We start from the raw sequence: 17,654 nt of genomic DNA on the forward strand, positions 1-17,654 counted from the left end.
AAAGCAACATCATGCTGAAATTGGCATTTTGTGTGATTTGGCGTGCCGTACCACCTACAGTACTACAAAGCATCCTCTCTCTTCAGGCTGTGAGACTCCTCAATTCATGCTCCACACTCTCATGTAGCATGAAGGGACTTTGCTGTTCGACCCTAGTGTTGTAAAATGACTTTTGAATGACCCTTTGACCTTTTGAACCTCTTTATTTATATGGCTGCACCTTTGCATTAGATGGATAATTCATTAAGCTCATCTTATTGCGAACCTTTTGACCTTATAAATGGGTAACATATCAATTTAATTTCTCTTCCAAGAAATGAAATCTTCTCCTAATTACAAAAAAATAGAAGCTGACCACAGCTCGCTGCCTTGGTCATGCCATGGTGCAGGAGCTTCTGGTTCCAGTAAACCTACTCATGGTTCTGGTCTGGAGAGCGGGTACTGTGTGTGTGATACCGCAGTGCACGAGCTTCTGGAACAAGACGTAACCCGGGGCTGAAGAATGAAACAGATGGTTTTGGGGAAATGGAGGAGGAACACAGCAGAAAACACTGTCCTTGTTTTTAAAGTGAGTGCAAATGAGTCACAAAACTCTCCTGTGTGGAAAAAAAAAAAAAAAAGGCCTCCGCATACTTTCCACTTGTGAAACAGCGCCAAACTGTGGAGGCTCACAACACTGGACAGCTTCGAGCCGCAGAATCTCAAGTGTTACTCTGAAAGTGTAACTTCCACTCTCACTGATGTTATACAACACATTTTGCCGAAATCCTAAAATGTGCACTTATGCTTTATAGGGGAGTAACTGGTGTAAAAGAACGTGTAAATATTTGTGAACAAAAGAGACATTCAGTCCGCACTATAATGGTGTATTTGGGGCATGACTTAATTTCCTGAGCCGTTAGGTCTCACTATCAGATTTATGAGCTGTCTCTTCTCGAAGCCTCTGGGAGGCTGCCTGGCTTATATCAAAGTGAACAACCTCATCTTTTCTGCTCTCTCTGTCTCTGTTTTCCATACGTAACATCCATATTTCAACAGAGATTTATCTCCGCTCTGGATGTTTTCACAGTGAATTTATTTTGTTTATCCTCAGTGTGATTGATTTGTATTTAGGAGCGGTGAAAGCCTGATCTGATAATCCTTGATGAAATGGAACTATTTCTCCAGAGTGCTATGATATAGTCTTTTAGATTTGTTTTTTCCTAGTTCCCAGAGGGGCGTGATTTCCCATTAATCTCCAAGCAACTTAAAAAAAATTGGGTTCTATGTCTGTATTTACTGATGTAAGTATTTTCTTGCGTAACACCAGCATTGGAAAAAAAAAGTTGGAAGGGATGTTCATTTGAAAAGTCAGCAGTGCATCAGCAGGCAACAATTATGTAATTTTTACAGAAAATAGAACCAAAAATGATGTTCAAGGTTATGTGAACAGTGGCTGCAACTTTATTTTCACGCTGTAAAGTAATTCATGGAAATCCCCCCAAAAATGTATGTATTAAATAGTGAGCTGTGATCCGGTGTTTCTAAGGAAATGCACTTTGTTTTTTCTTTTTAACTTACTGACCGTTCTAATGTCTTTGCTATTAATACGAAGCTAGAGCCACCTTAATGTAGAATTAAAAACTGGAAATTGGGCAAACACCTAGCTTCGCCCTGTGCAGCAGTAGTTTGCATAGCCAGATTTCCACACCACAATAAATCTGGCTGCACTAATTCCCAGTCTGGGATAGGAGACTGCTCTGGCTAGTTTGCATGACTTCATACCAGTCACAATCGAATTGGGCGCTGTTTAACACAGTGTTAACATAGTGTCAGAAGAAATTTGGTTTGCACATGAGAAAGCAAGCCTTGGTTTTACATTTAATTCATTTTAATCCTCACGAAACAAAAGGTCATGGCTGCTAGCTTGTTGACACTCATGCCATCAGCGAACAGGTTAGTTTTAGAGCAACTTGACATCTTCAGCATGAGGGTTAGCGGCGTGGTGGTCGCCATTGTTGATTAATACCAACAGTCCACATGTGGTATGTCGGACTAGTTCAACAGCAACAACATCGTCCTCCCACCACCTCTGCAGCTGGCTAATTAAAAGAATACTTCACTGAGTTATCATCTATAACACTGTCGTATCCAAGACAAGCATATTAAAATGAAACAAAAATCAGTTCAGCAGGTGCAGAAGAATCTTTATTTTCATTCCATGTGTTTGTTCCTTGTCAAACCCTGATGCCTACATTACCCATAATGCAACTTGACTGCCAACAGTGTGGTCAGAGATGAAGGTGTGTTATACTAGTAGCAGTTTATGTAGCACGATGAGGCACAGCGACAGATCTCTGCTAAACTCACTCAGATGTAACTCATCAGGTTGTTTTAATTCTGAAACTTTTAGTCTGCGGCCCCAGTTGACACTGACTCACAGCTCCCTCTATACCCACCAACAACTTTATTCTCGTTTTTCACATAAAGTGGCACTCCCCAAGACCTGTAAACAGACATTATTGTACAATGTTTGTTTGATCTGTGCAGTAACTGAAATGTAAAGAGGACATGTTCTGCTTTTACAGGTTACATAAGACTATTTTGTGCTAAGATGACCAGCTAGTGGTTGAACCCATGAGGGTGTGATCAATTTTTCTCATCTCACTCTCAGCATGAAAAGCAAATAAGATGTCAAATTATTCCGTCAAGTCAAAAGGTTAAACAATTACCAGCGCTGCTGTAGTCAGTCAGTTTTGTCATCATCATGATGTGAAGCTGATGTTCTGCCAGTATTTAGCCAATGAGTCCTGTGTTTGTGCGTCGGTGACTAAGAGATAAAACTGGTTAAAAACAGCCGTCTCCTGTGGCTTCTCCAGTGATTTCAGAATTTAAAAAAAGCTATTGTAATGTGTGCCAGGCTCCTAACACGAGTAGACCCTTGGGAGCGCTTGTTTTTGTTATGTGAAGTTCTCCACCCAGACTTAACCAAACTGTGGACTGGCAGTTTGGAGAGTGGGTGCCAGATGGCCACAGCTGGATGGGATAATTGGGGGAAGGAGGGGAGGATTCAAGAGATAGAGAGGAGAAACAGAGTTGGAGGGTAAGGTTGTTGGTTTGTTTACTAGAAGGGTGGAGGGCGAGATGAGCAGCAGAGGGACCATGACTGTCTGCCGGTCACACCCATGTCTGACGGTTCGCTCGCTGTTTGCCTCCAGCTCCCTGCCTGCAGCTGTCAAAGTGGTGTGCTTTGGGAATTTGCAGATTTTCGGTTAAAATATGAAGGGAAGAATGCAAACTCAAAACATGACGTGGAAAACATACACTTATGAACAAGTTCATACTCCAAACAGCTATGGGGGTGAATAGAAAACAGTTGAGCAACATAATAGGAACTTGTCAGCATTTTCATTGCTCCTTGTCATCACCCAAGTCTGAATCAGTCTGGATTTTCTGCACAGGATGCGAAGAGCATCTGCTTGTCTGCTGACGACAAATGCCAGAGGTCACCGGGAGCAGGCGGCCCGTGAGGAGGCGAACACTCTGATGAAGCATTTCCCAAGATTCCACAACACTGTGCTACAATACAGCGTTACCATGAAAACCAGATTGGGCGGGGTCGTTGAAGAGTGACAGCGAGGGTTTGACTTGACAAGTGAAGGGTACTGATGGCGGCGCTTCGTCGACTGAATGATATGTTGAGTCACGCAAGACACTCACACACCCTTGAGATGAGGTAACCTCAGTGTCAGGAGTCCAGAAGAGGAGCACAGGGAGCAGACAAATATTTGATCATTTAAATCTTGGATCCTCTTTTACAGTCTACAGTGATTTGCAGAGCTCTTTCTTGGCCGTTCGGGGTCCAAGTGAAGTCGAAACAAGTCGCAAGCAAAGGCACAACTCTTCAAAAGACAACTGCCAGTCAAACGCTAAGAAAATGATCCTTTATCATCCTTTAACATTCGTCCTTCTGAAGTCACGTTAACATCGTTGAGACAAAGGCTTGCTAATGCATAGTCCCAACATCTCAAGGTGGGCAGAGTCCTGTTTATTTTGTGTTTTGAGATCGTACTACATCAAAAATAAAGAGCTAGATTTCTCCATCATGATCACATCACATATTTATCAGTGACCTGTCGTAGCAGGAGGTGGAGGGGAAGGTGTTAGCATTATGACAAGCCACAAGACATGGTGACAAAACTGGGTGTTATTCAAAGAGGACATTTCCAGCTGTTTTTGGGTTTTTTTGGGTGACAAAACCGGCTATTTTTCACAGGAAGTCAGTCAGTCATCTCCAACCATGTCCATAGCAACCAAAACAGATATTTCAAGCCAAACAATGATGCTTTCCTAACCATAGCCAAGTGTGTTTTGTGCCTTAACTCTAACAGAATATTAGCACAGCATTGTGGCAAGATAACTAGAAAATTCAACCTTAACAAACTGACAGTTTTAAGTTATCTGTGGTTTTGCAGAAACGTGCTTGGGTGGTTAGATGGTTTTTAGAGCACTTTTTTGGGAAAAGAGCTGTAGTGGCTGAGAATGCCACTAATGAGCGTGAACCAAAAGAGTAGCGGTGCCGACAGTGAAATCAAAACAATGATGATGACAAACAACAAAGGCGCTAAAATGATCCACAGAGCTGAAGGTGACTAAGATAATTATCTGTTGGTCTCTTCAAGCAACGACGTTCAGACATGAGCTCTTTTGTTGTTCTTGCATGTGCATTAAAAGACACTTTGTTCACCGGTGGAATGCAAGGAAATCTTCCACCTCTTTTCTTCAGGGTTTATTCTGATCCAAGATCAGCACTCCCAGCACCCTCCACCTCTGCAGACATCCGTGTGTTTATTCACAGTTTATACCTCCGCCAGTCAATCCTGACATGAGCTGCGCTGCCATTTCCAGGGCGGCAGCCTTCAATGACGCTGTGACGTAAAAAGGTGTGAATAAGCATGACTTTAACATGTGTGACTCCATGTGTCATGTGTTTGTGTGAAAGAGGAGTGAAAAGGGAAATGTGGTCTCGCTGGAAGTGAACACTGTGTGCTAGGAGTGTGCTTCTTCAACCTGCGCCCTCACACACGGTCCATCCTGAGAATCCCTCAATGTGAAAAGGAGGGGCAGCGTGTGCTTTCTCTGTAGGGTTAATTTCCCAGACTGTCCCTGTGGTTCCAGTAAGACTAATGGGAAAAGTAGTGGAAACAAGTCTGCATCTTGTTTACCCTCCGAAATGAAAAAGGAGCCGCTTTGTCAGTGTTACAAAATGAGCCTCGCAGACGTCCACAGAATTTGGGACCCATGTGAAAACGTCTGTCCCTTTTCCTGTTGTCACGCCGACTAAGACTGATTGTCTCATAAAACGGGGGCCACGGCTCATCCCATTAACGAATTCCTGATTAGACCGCCAGCGGAAATAAGGTGATGATATTCACACAGGCAGGGCACATTTCCAAAGGACTCACAGTCAGCTGGGTAGGGAATCGCTCAGCGCCGACCCTGGTCAGTCGTGTTACTCACACTGCTGGTGAGTGTTGGCGACGTGCGTTTGTGCTCGGCCCCCCTTCGCAGCGACCTGCCTTCCTCGGCATCTCTCACTGAGGAGGTTGTCTCCAAACACCCCAAGAGGAAGGAGACAAAGGGGGGGGGGGGCTTTGAGTGGGCAGGACTGGCCTTTAGGAGGGGTGAAAGTATAGATAGAAATAAGCGAGCCAAGAGTCAGGCAAAACACATACAGGAAAACACAAAGACGTATTTGTGCATTAATTCCCGGCTGCAGTAAAAGTTGTATGTGCCCGAAATGTTGAGCCAATTTGGATCCTCGTCCTCGTTGTTTCACCTCTGGTATTTTCCCCTAGTTTTATAACAATCAGCCTTAACGAGTGTGCATTATATTCATTATGCTCAGTTTCACTACGTGTTTTATTAGGCAATCGGTTGCTGTCTCTGGATCATGGTAGGCCGACGTGCGCACAGCATACAGCAGGTGAGAGTGGGGTGGGCTCCAGCTCTCCTGCTGCCTGCCTCCTAAAACTAGGTGACGACATCGCAGACATAAAGAAGACTTTCACAGTGCCGAGCCCCCCGAGGGAAGCAGAACGAAGGTTTACGAGACCCGAGCAAGTCAAGGAAATGTAAGTCGGGCTCTCGTCCTCTCGCTGCCGTGTGTTTTTCTCATTGTCGGCTCTCTTTCCCCCTCTCTCTGCCAATGTTTACTTTTAAGGCTTAAAGACAAAACTATTCCTGTGCCAAGGCAGAAATCCTTTTGTCGAAACTCACCCACTGTGCGCGCCACCGCCACACGTACACAAACATTCGGCCCCTGAATATTTTCTGCAACCGAGCACTGATGATGCAGACACACTTTCCGAGCCAGTGAGGGGAAATGTCATTAACTGTGTACCTTGCTGTAAGCATCACCATTACACATTCATTCCTGTCTAGACGACATGGACATGCCAGCTCACGTGGGCTGTATGGAGGAGGAGGAGGAGGAGGACGAGGAGGTGGAGGAGGAGGCCCACCTGCCTCAACACAGGTGAGGTCAGCCTGCTTTGGGAAATATATTGCATGACAAGCCACGCTAATTCTTTTAACATTAAGGGCTGGGTGGGAACGAATGATTAACAAACAACCCCCTTGTCAGGAACAATGGTGTGGCTCGATCCTGAACTGGTCGGCTGAGTTTGAAAAAACGAAGCTGTACTGACAGAGGTCTGTGCTGAGGTTTGAGGGAAAGCGCTCAAGTACAGACCAACACAGTCCTTTCAACTGACACACACGTAGTCAGACACCTCCGCAAACATACGCGCGCACAGAAATACACAGACACCTCAGCAAACACAGTCTGCAAAGTATGCTGTTTGTTTTTCACCACATTTGTGTGTTGCATGCGGTCACGCAGGGATCTCATAAATGAAACATGAATTGAAGAAGTATTTCAGTGTAAACCCGGCAAAATCTCTCCGCCCTGCCCTCGACTTTGCAGACACACCTGTGTCAGCCTCCTGTTTTGACACCACTGCGAGAGGTGATACACGCGGCCCGCATGGTAGCCGTGCCAGCACGAGCACAGCAGGGCTGGGGAGGCTTGATTCAGAGGGCGGCGGTGGAGGAAGGGCAGAGTGGCTGAGGATGAGTTGTCTTGCTGAGTGAAGCTTGGGTCACAGTTCACACCCTGACATTTATTCTACCGGTGGCTAGCAGGGGGGATATAATAGCATTTCTCACGATGGTGCGGTGGTGATGATGTTGAGACTGTAAAGTGTGACCTCGCCTGCAAAGACAGACCAAAGTGCAAAATTACAAACCTGCCTAACCGATTTTAGATGACTGAAAATGTTGCTCAGTTATTCCTTACTGTTATGTCCTTTGCCAACATTGTTTTTGAATTCTCTCTTGAACAACTTCTAATTTGCTTGGGTTAAATGAACTGTGGTTTAGGTATAGTTATGTTAGGGCAACTGAACTAAGGAATACAATTGTGACTATGATTAATTAAAAGGCAAGCTTTAAATGCAAAACCGTGACAGGAATGCAAATCCAGTGGTTAGACACGTATCCACCAACCTGACCTCCACCCTTTCCATCTGCCTTGCTACAGAAAGAGTCCGCTTCTTGCTAAATTTTTAGAGAGCTACTGCGGATGACAGCAGCTAGATATCAAGGGGATATCGGCGTCACGTGGGGAAAGCTCTCCCTGAGCTCCTTGATCACGACTGCGATTAGTTCACTCCAACTAACACACCTATCTGCCCCTGATCTAAGGCTCTTTGTCGGCGGTCTTGTTGGCAACGCCAAATTTTAGGGCTAAAATCCTCCATTAATTACTCGTCTTATTTGCTCAATTATGCATCCGAGTCGGGTTCCTCAAGGCTCAGTCCTTAGGCCACTTTTATTTAACATTTACGTGTTTCCATTAAATCAAGTAATGTGAACCTGACGCCCAATGGAATGGTTTGGAAAAGGGCAGGGACTTTTTTTAAAACACACACAAAACACACATGTTCCATCGAGGAAAGCCTCCCCTGTTGTTCACTGCTTTTCTTTCAAAGAAGACACATCTACCAGTTCAATATAACAGATGCTACAGAAGCATTTTAGATAACCTCTTGAGGAGCTGTCATTGATGTTTTCAAACTAACGGACGCTTTTGGTGCTGGTCGCATCCAAACCACGCCCGTCTCTGTCAGAGGTTCCTCATTGGATGCTGCATGGTTGAAGCATTGGTACAACAAGTGCCACAAGTGCATGGCTTGAAACCTGGCAGGACAGATCAGCAAGATCACATCACTTATGAATCACGCAGCCTCACAAGGTTATGTATATGTATATTGCAAAGCAAACTCTTAAATATACCAACAAGATAGTCCTAAACACACAACTAAAGATACCACTGATTTACCATGTAACTGCTATGCTGATTCAACTGTTATCTGGTGATCTCAGGCATGTTTCAAGTCTCTGCAAGTGGATTTTCACATTACATCTGGAGATACTACAAGAAATGTGGTTTCACTGTACTGACGAGAAGAGCAGTTCCCACACACTTTTATGGGTTGTTCACACACTGATGCCACATAACCCCGACAACTGGCTGAGAATCTTATTTATTTTCATATTTTTCACAAGCCAAAGAAACTGAACTGGCTACCTGGATGATAGACGGGTCATCCCAAAGGTCAGCAGCAAGGTAAAAATTATTGTGATGGCTAAAACACACAAAACCATGACCAAAACTATGGTCCACGCTGTGTTCAGACAAAGGGGAAAGTGAAGTCGGTTACATCACAGAAACACCATCAAATAATATGTTCATCTGGATGATGATATCATTCCACATTGTCTTATGTTATCCTTTCTTTTTTTTTCCTCATGTAACCATCCCCCGCACTCCTCTTTCCTCTCCACTACCTTTTTTGGTCTCAGTCTGAATGCCTCCCTCCATTTGGCTCCACGTGAGCCTGACGGCAGCCCTCCTCACACCATTTGCCACAGTGCTGTTTTCTGAGGAAAATGCCAGAATGTTTCTCTTACTGTGCCACAGAGAGCCAAACACTATAACCACTTCAAGTCTAGTGTCCTCCCTACTTAAATGTGACTGTTAATGGTTAACGGACCTCTCAGACTGACAGCCAAATAAAGCAAACTTATGGCAGTAATAATAAACTCCAAGGCTCATTTGGCTATGGCGGTGGAAATACTCCAGCTTGGCCGGGGCTCGCATATATGGCAGTTCAGCACAAAAAAAATTATAACCAAGCTGTGAGAGAATGACTCACAGTCTGCGGATGGGCGCACTGACAGACCTTATTACATTATTTCCCAGCAGAATATTTTTCTGCATGGTGAAAACATCAAGAATGAATTGTAAAGAGTTTCCCCAAAGCGCTTGCTGTTAAATCGCAAAGCGGGCACAACATCAGAAGTTCACCGCTGCAAGTAGATTTACAAGCCTGTTAAAACAACTTCACACTCTTGGAAACAAAAATGATCTTGTAATGAAGCCAGAATAGTTTGTTGTATGACTTGTTACTTCATTACTCAGTTGTGCCAGGAAGTGAAATTTCTGATTCGTGTGTGCTTACCAGAAAAGATAACAAGCAAGAACACAAGATGCAGCGATCGAGAAGAACCCCAATCAGACCTTCCTAAAAGCGTTGACCCTGCATCACATCCACTTTGGCTGTCTGTAGTTACTTGTCGGACAGCTCGGGGTAATCTGTCTCATCCTGCAGCTAAAGCCTCATAAAAACAAGTATGATATCATCACATGTGCACACATGTGTGTGTTTGCGCCTCACTGTTTATGTGTTCGATGTCTCTCTCCAGTTCTAACCTCCTATAATTATACAGCTCATACTCCCTTGAAGGCATCCAGCAGATGACATCAGACGGACCACAAGCAAGTGACTTATTCAAAAGTGAAAAGCTGGAACATCTTCACGTGTTCCCACAGTACAGCGGCTGCTGTGACCTCTGACTCACTGGAGACTGCGACGCCACAGGAGGTGTGAGGTTCACATACAGGTAGAGGAGGTGACATATCAGTGATTTCAATACATACCTATATGGAAAACAAAAGTCTCTCCTGATGTTTATGTAGATACCGTATATCAGCTTGAACTATAGTTGAACTAAACATTGCATAAATGGATTGAAATGCCCCCAGACAGAGAAGTATTTGATTCATATACGGAAGAATCTAAATATCATTTTGCAGCTGTTGGAAATGTGACGGCGACATGGAGAAGAATTGTGAAAGTTTGTGTTTGTTGTGGAGATGTTTGGGTCTGCGGTGAGTTTCTCAGAGCCAAAGAGGAAGTCTGGGGGGTTGGAGATCTGAGGTGAGGTCACTGAGGAGAGGTCATGCTTGCTAACAATTGAGGAAATTCTCAGAAAATAGGAAGTAAAACCTGTGAAAATCTGCTTTCTTGCTAAGAAATCTGAATTCACAGTCATGTGCAAAAATGCACAACACATGTAGTCAACTATTGGCAGATATGAAGACATGAGTTTCTTATCCTAAAGAGCTGTCTCATGGGGCCAAATCTATTTTGTCTAATATCTTTGGAGTTATGACTTATTATGAAGCTGTTTCAACAGAAATGAGCACATCCGTGTGTGTAATTCTAGTGAATTCAGCTCATTAAAGATGGAGGACGTAGGTCATTATCAAAAATGAGGAGCTTGTGAATAACTCTGCTTTTGTTGTTTCTCAAAGAACAAATTCTGACATCACATATGAGTCTCTCTCTGGACATCTGTTTGGTGTTTCTCCCAAAGGAATGTGTCTAATTAATGTTATTTTATTTCCAGAGTTAGGCTTTTTCTTAATCTACTGTTTTTTTTTACAACTCTCTTAAAGCACATCACAATGTCCCCCCTGTTAATCAAATTGCATGCAGAGCCTACTTTTGTCATAATCAAAATTATTAGTCCGTGACTCAGACTCCACAGCATCATTATTGGACAGAAATGTTAGTGTAATAGAGGCTCCTGCAGCCAGCTGACATTTTTGATTCACTTTTTTTTCCAGCTGTCTGCATTACAGGAAAGAGGTGGAGACAAAGCAGAGTGGCTTCTCGACTCTTTTTTTCCCACCAATGTGTTTCCAAAATGTTAGGCTTCCCCAAAGTTAACTTAAATTGAAGTAATTCCAGCCGAGTTATGGAAATAAAACAGCAATCTGAGCATGTAATACATCATTTTATGATCATTTCCGATGTATCCGCCATTCAAATCTTATTACTGCAGCTCTGAGAGGAAAAATCTTATGTAACTGTATATTAAAGGAGGAAGAGTAAATATATGCTGTGAGATGGAGAGCTGTGTGTAGGAGTATGTTAGAGTTCACTATTGACTTAAATAACACCGACCCAGACGGTGAGTCCCTGAAGACTAGACCAATGAAAACAGCAATTCTCTTTTGTGGTGGTGCTCAACACGACCCTCTTCCCTCTGCAAAACGCAAGCCAGTCGAACTGCACATCAAGAGCTCACACACCCACTCGCTTCATCTCTGCAGGCTCTCTGCCCTGGTGGAAACTCTGTGGACAGTGACATCATCATTCCGGAGACCGCTGAGTAACATTACAGAGCAGATCGGAAATGTAGTCCCGGGCAACGGGTAACATCTCATCACCACGGCACGGCGATACTGTCATTAATGCACCACAACCACGGGAGCAGAGGCAACAAATCGAGGACCACCACACACACACACACACACACACACATACAGCACAAATGAGTAAAAACATCTCTCCGGGGAGACAAAGTGAGCTCATTTATTCTCTCAAGTCTTCACTCCTTTCCAGAAAATCTTGCTTAATGATGAAAACATCAAGGAACGAATCACAGATCCTTAAATGACATGTTCTGGACAGCACCGGATGGCCTTTGTGTACTCGTCTGCTATCACATCCTTCCCTTCCATCATTTATCTATCCAATATCTCAAGAGACACCTATAAAACAAACACTCCGATGGGGGTGAGCCATGTTTTGATATGTTTATCTGTGCCTTGGAAGATAAACGGTGCTGGTAAATTCTTGTGCTTATTTGCTCTCGACTGTCTCCTGTGGATTGGAAGCATATGGCTTCATTGCATAACATAGGCGAAGAGGGCAAACATGGGCAGGAAAGACTTCACATAATTATATGAATTGGGAGGTCGGTAGGCTCCCTGTGTGGCTACAACCTCGAGTTCTGGCCTTCGCTGCAGAATACAAGCTTCTTTACACATGCCTGAAAACAAATGGAGGCTTAGTCAGTGTTTCCTTTTCCCAGGAATCAGCAGTTTGACACAGCACAGAGGACAAAGAGTTCCCCGTCCACGCTGCTGCATTAAATCACAGTCTGTCAGATACGATGCAGTTCATATTACATAGTTAATCTTTCAAGGTCAATCTGCAAACCATGAAATACAAAGACAAGGAGAAAACAAGGGATTTAATACGTTTTTAAGAACACTGAACAATTCTGTTCATAGAAGGTGTAAAACGCACATTAAGTGCTCAAACGTGAAACAGCTGTTGCCATCTAAATCTGGCTTTCTTGCGTCCCATGTGCAGAGGCTTTGTCTTCGCTGCAGCAGCCTGGGGTTCAAGTCCAACCTGTGGCCTTCTGTTGTATGGCAACGCCCCCCCACCCTTCTCATCCTGTTTCCTGTCATCTCTGAGCTGTCCATTTAATAAAGCCATATAAGACGCCCCCCCCAAAAAAAAAAAAATAGAAAAAACAGGAAAAAGACTCCCACACACTGTATACTTCATTTGCAATTAAGTTTGACAACAATGTTTCAGTACTTAGACCTTCAACAGTTTACCTATATATTAATATATATGCACTCAAGACAGTCAGCAGACAAATAGTTGCTACTGCTGTAGCGTTGTTTTAGATCACACTACCTTGCTCTTAAACCTTCCCATTAAGTAATGCAAATGTGCAACTCTCACCAAAGATTGAACAGAGGCAAGATGTCTCAGTCTGTAGATAAATTGGAGCGTTGAGGACAAAGTGTGAAAAGGATGATGCTGCAGCAATACACCATACCAAAAAAATAACATCTCACAATGTTTAAAAAATCAGAAGTTCCTGGATCCACACCGAAAGTTAATGGGGGTCTATTCTGGGCCGAGATCCATTATCCATCCAAGTTTTGTGGAAATTTGCTCATTAGATTTTGTGTAATCCTGCCCACAAACCAACCAACCAACAAACGGTGACAGGTAAAAAAATGAATAAATAACCTCATTGGTGGCGGTAATTAAAGGATGGCCGCACCAAAAACAAGATGAAACACATGACAGGTGTCTGCTATCAGTCCTAGATTTGATCGGTACATCTTTCAATACATGGACTCACAAAAGACAACAATCGAGTGCTACTAATTTTGAACTTGAGAGTTAATTATTGGACCTGGAAACTCCTAAAAACAAACTCAACCCAAGGTCGAAAGTTGAAAACAAACAAAGCTGTCTAAGTTGACTAATGGTTCCTGATGCTGTTTCTGTTTCATTTCATTCATATTTTTATACCTCAACTGTATATGGCTGAAAAAAGTATGGATTGGTTGAAGAGTGATGAATCATGACTGTGGGTTGGGGTCAGAGCAGGTCACACTCTGTCTAAAAAGGCCAGAACAAGCACTGTGACTTTTAAACCCTCTGTTCATGGAAATGGTCCATTGTTTCACTGCTTTACTAAATATGGATCAGACGCTCCTTAAACACGTTCAGGAAAAGAGGGAGAACTTTTCAGCTTCGGGAAGTTATAAGCACCCAGAAGCACTTTTCAAACTATGTTTTGTCTTATTAGTGATGTGTTTTTAATGTGTGGGTCTCAAGGCTTTTTAACCTGCCCGAGATCCTTTTTATTTGTCACCCTTTAAAAATATTCTGCCTGGTGACAAAGCTCCACTTGCTTTCATTCACCCCTTTTAAGGAAGAAATCACTGTCACACCACAAGAATTCCTGACGTGAAACACGGTTGAAGAGGCACGCGAGAGGCATCATCACTACTTTGCCATCTCTGCCATTCATTCATGCGTTCATACTTCTGGTTTTGTTGTGCGAGGTTAGCTGTGCAGACAATTACCGACTGTTCAAACGATGATCTACGTGTTCTGTCTGGTTCTGAGTTTGATTCAGAGCTGAATACAAATACAGTCGGCATTCCACGCATGTCATGCCCCCTTTTACAGTAGCAGGCACCATTTTTCATGTGTTGTATACATTTACTATTTGCCAGAAAACACAGCAGGTATGAGCTGCCCACTAAACCTCAGCTGAACTAAGCAGAGAGTGCAGAGCTGTTCATTTCTTGGCCGGACAGATGTGTTTAGAGTGTGAGGATCTTTGCAGGTTAAGGGCACTCTGACTGGTGGGGCAGGGTGCACAAGAAGGGAGTCAGACTCTAAACTGATATAACACAGCTGGCTGGCAGATTGCATTGCTCTAAAATACCCAAACGGTCCAGCAAAGTGAGGAAAGGTGGAATACAGTTGGGGTGCTGTAAGTGCTCCATAGAGACTGTGTGAAAGCAGATCTGGAATGACGAGTGAGTGTTTATTACCCCAAGGACATGCAGCTCCAGATGTGCAGAGAACACATGCAAAAATTCACATACAAGTGCAACGATGGACAAGCAGAAATAATATATACTTTCTCACATATGCAGTCCAGTATGCACAGTCCTTACGCCAAATCACTGTGCAGAGGAAAGAGACGCAAAGCAATCTCGTCTCAAGTTTATTAGCTTTTCTAGAGCTTTTGAGTCTTCATAGATATAGTTTGCCATTGGTCATGTAAATGTAGATGTTCTAATAATCACAATTTTTTCTCAGCATTTAAATGACCTATTGGGGCGAGGGAATATATATCAATATTTTATTGTTGTCATGGTATGAGACTTTGAATCTTCTTAGATTTGGATATTGTTAAATCATAATATAGCATTAGTGTTGTCTTTTCCTGGTTTTAATGGCTGCATTATGTCTGTTTTTAGATTATTTTTTTTAATTACCAGGCTGTTTAACTTGTTCTATTACCCACCTAGTCAGTGCATCCACATTACTGGCCATTATTTATCAATAATCTCATTGTGTTGATGTTTGGTTAAAATACCAACAGTCAATCACACAATATTGTCATAATACTGATACTGAAGTATTTGGTAAAAAAAAAATGTTCATGTTATTATAAGGCTTTGAGACTGTACTAATCACTAATGTTGGCATGTTAATATGCTTACAACAACAAGGCTTTATTGCGATCATCTTCCATATTATTATTTATGTCAGACTCCATTAATTATCATTATTATTATCATTATTATGAACAACAACAACTTGAAACTCAGTAGTAGGGTAAGAGGGGACAGTGGGTTTCGGGAAGGGAAAGGGGTTTATTGTTCCTCATCTTAAAGACTGAAGTGTCATTTTTGGGGTAAATCTTGCTCTGTTTTTCGTTTCATCTGATACACACCAGCACACCAATGGCACAGTCACATTAGTGTGCTTTGAAATGAAGAGTGGAGGAGCGGGGGATTGAACCAGTGACCCCCCTGATTAGTGGACCACACGCTCCCTACAGCCACCATAAGTGGTTACAATAATATTAACAGTGTTCGCCATATTTGTTTAGCATGTCAGCATACGCACATTTGCTAATCAGCACCAAACACAAGGATAACTGAGGATGATGGGAATTTTTGAGTTTTGCTGGTACTTGCAAAGTTATTCCTGTATGGTGGCACTGGAGAAACAAGTCGTTAGGATTTATCTCCTTGGCAATCCATCTAAGAGTGACTGAGATAGATCGCTCTCCACCAGCGTCCCAAGAGCCAAGCCCTGGCGGTGAAGATCACGTAATATGATCAAAGGCTCCGGAGCAGCTGACAAATGGGCTGTGTTTTGTCAACAGCATTATTCCAAGGTCAAGAATGAGCTTTAAAACTCAAAAAGCTGAGGGTCTCATACAAATCGTTTTGGATTCGTCGTGCCTCCCCGCTTCATTACATGCTGACTCAGCAGCAAGGAATTTTTCAGCTCTTCAAAATGAAACAAAAATTGGCTTATCTGCATGTTTTCTAGCCACGATGTTCACGTTTTATGAGTCTTTTAAATGTTCATCTGTGAGCGCAAACACTTAAAAAGCCTCAACTCTGTCATCCTCTGGCTCCCGTCCACTGAGGCGGGGCCAGAGGGTTGTCTACTTGGCCGTGGCCTCATGGGAGTAATCTGTCCTCTTAAAACCACACCAAACAGCACCAGCTTTTATTAAAGCCCCTGTCTTGCTCGCGGCCTCCTCCTTTAACTCATCTGCTTGGAAGTGGTTTGCCACAAGAGAGCAGGCAGAAAAACACACAGCAAGTGTTCTGCAAGGGATCTTGAGATACGTGGGTTCCCCGTTGTGCCTCAATGCAATGAGCAAGAGAAGAAATTGGTTGATTTGCACAGGTGGAAGAAAGATGTCTAACCAAGTCAAACCCCAAAGGATCGGCTGGTTGTATAACACTCACAGCTATGTTGTGTTTTCTGGACTTATCTAATCTAAAAGCTAGATCAGACTTGTGTGCTACAGTGGTATTTTTTTTTTTTTTTGGAGGGGGAAGTCTCTTGTCAGGGCTCCAGAAAGATAACATTGTGTTGTTGTTGTTGTTGCCGTCTCATATGGTCTCTATGCAGAACACACGCTGGCTTCATTTGAGGCCGTAATCTCAGTGAGACATCGCCTGACATTTTAAAACAGGATAGACCTTGTCTGGAAACGTCTCCGTGATTTTAGCTGGCTAGAATGAAAACACCGTGTGGCAATTCAGCACTTTAAACACACAATGGAGGCGACACGTGACCACACAATACAATGTGCACACGCAGAAAAGCTCTGCATAATTTTTAGAGCTTGCAGCAAATGCAATCACTGAGAATCACTATTTTCAAACACTGCTTTTAAGGTTTTTCATCTTTCTTCAGTGTTCCTTATACTGTAAACCCAACATCTTGGTTTAGCTTCCTCTATTGGGTTCATACAAAGATAGAGAGAAACAAATGCGGTGTTAAATGCATATCCTCGCTTATCTTTTTATAAAATAGTTGCATATTTAGAGATAAATAGATAAACTTACAGGGAGGGAAGTGATGAAATTTGAAAGGAGGCAATTAAATTTTTGCAGGGAAGAAACATGAATGACTCTTATTTTCACATTTCTTAAAACATTTCTGACCCCTGTCATCTTAAAAACACTACATACTGGTTTACATTTATATTTCTACTCCACTACATTCTAGATGGAAATCATGCTTTTTTGTTGTTGTTTTTTTAAATTCAGCTAGATTTTCTTCACAGTTATAGTCACGAGCCATTTTGCAGCGTAAGATTTTGCATCAAAAATCCGTTCACAAAAATATGAATTATTGTCCCTTATATAACACAACAGAATTGGTTCAAATAAGCTCAAATTCAACGAGCTACAGCACTAAAACATTGTTCTGCATCTGTAGCACCAATCCAGTAATGTCACTAAATGCATTCTGCACAATTGATATTTGTTAATTTGATACTCGAGTTCATTTTTCTGATAATTCTTTTGTGCTGTTCATGAAGTAAATGGCAAAGAGAAACTTGGAGTTATTATAAATGACTAATATGAGCCTTGTTACAAGTATTTA

The sequence above is a fragment of the Acanthopagrus latus genome, chromosome 4 (genome assembly GCF_904848185.1).
Source record: "Acanthopagrus latus isolate v.2019 chromosome 4, fAcaLat1.1, whole genome shotgun sequence".
Classification (NCBI taxonomy): Eukaryota; Metazoa; Chordata; class Actinopteri; order Spariformes; family Sparidae; genus Acanthopagrus; species Acanthopagrus latus.